Here is a 1,755-nt window from a genome sequence, read left to right on the forward strand (position 1 = left end):
GCGGATAGGCATCGTAAGAGGACAGAGTGTATGAGCTTTCCAGTCTTGCGACTTTGAATCGAAGCTTGGGGTAACAGGAAAGAGAAAGAGAGAGAAAGAGAGAAAAGGACAGACAAACGGAAAGAGGAATGAGAGAGAGAGAGAGAGAGAGGGTGAGCGAATAACGGGGTAAACTTTGAATATGCTGTATGAATAAAGCGCATGCGTTCTCGACCTCGTGCTGAGAGAAACCAAAAAGGGGAAGCGGACAATACGCGTACTTACGTAGATAGCTCGACGTGCGTGAAGAATCAGCGCGTACGAACGAACGAATAAACGAACGAACTATACCAAATGCGAAAATGGAAATGCAAATGTTTCCCCCTAAAAATGTTCTTACCGACAATATCGATAAAATGGGATTTATTTCAGGCATTTCACATTTCAATATCAATTTAATTATACGTTCTCTCTTTATAAATTATTTATTCGAATCGATTCTATATTATCGAATATAAGTACTCTTTTATATTTCAATATATATATATATATTTTTTTTCTTTTTTTTTCTCATTTAATATATTATCGGGATATTAATTTATCTTTCGTAGAAATATTATTATATATTATATTAATATTTATATTCAATGGAAAATTTTTCATTGGTACAAACGTGTTTTCGTATAAATGATGATATTATTTCATAAATTGTTGTCAAAGTTATGAAACAAAATAAAAATCGTTAATAGTATTCTCGTTTAATAAAGAATCTTCGAAAGTTTAATGTGAACTTAGGTTGATAGTATACTATCATCATCGTGTCGAATGGTGTTTGTCTTTCTTATTTGAGTATTCGGGATAGTATTATCGAATTAATCGAGTGAAATGTTTCGTTAATATGTGCATTGGCATGGTTGAATAATATGATGGTAATACAGAGACAAAGATGAACTTTCAGTCAGACATTAAGTAGTAACATAACTTATTACTTAAACTATACTATTTAACGGGTTTAAACTTACGTATATAGATTCAACGTAATCTATATTTCTCCTAATACTTATTAAAACATTTAGGATAAACTTTAATCTCTTATTTGAATGCATTCGTGCGATTATTTCGTCATTGAATTAACTTCACGTGAGACTTTATTCTTAACACACGAAAATTCCTTTTTCAAAGAATTCTAATATCGAAACGATTACATATCAATTTTCGTTAATAATTGAAGAAAAATATTCAAATATATAGCATCTCGATTACGAAACGATCGATTTCATCCCTCCTCCTCTTCCTCCTCCTCCTCCTCCTCCACCTCCACCTTTTTTACAGCCATTTTTCCCTGTCTCGGTGCGACTCGTTTCATTATTTATGGCAAGCTTTAATCTCGTATTATGATTAACCATCTCTCATCGATCAATCCCTCCTCCTCCTCCTCCTCCTCTTCCTCCTCTTCCCTTCCCCCATCCCTAAAAATTAACTTTCAACTAATAAGATATTCTCGTGTTGATAATAAAAACCTTTTCGTGCGATTAAAACCACCTGTCAATGTATAAAACAATATTTTAACAATGTTTCTAAATGATATTCACGTAAATGGAAATTGAATTAAACGTATTAACAGGTATTCGCAGGTGGACAGAATAAAAAAAGGTTAAAAAAAATCCAAAAACTGTCTCGCTAGCTAATTAACGAGTGATTTAAACCGTCGATCAAACATTCTGTTAGCAAAGTTGTCGTTGGGACTACATTTTACTCTCTCTCTCTCTCTCTCTC

Source organism: Polistes canadensis, unplaced genomic scaffold, assembly GCF_001313835.1.
Source record: "Polistes canadensis isolate GaletaPanama2010 unplaced genomic scaffold, ASM131383v1 scaffold_68, whole genome shotgun sequence".
Taxonomy (NCBI): domain Eukaryota; kingdom Metazoa; phylum Arthropoda; class Insecta; order Hymenoptera; family Vespidae; genus Polistes; species Polistes canadensis.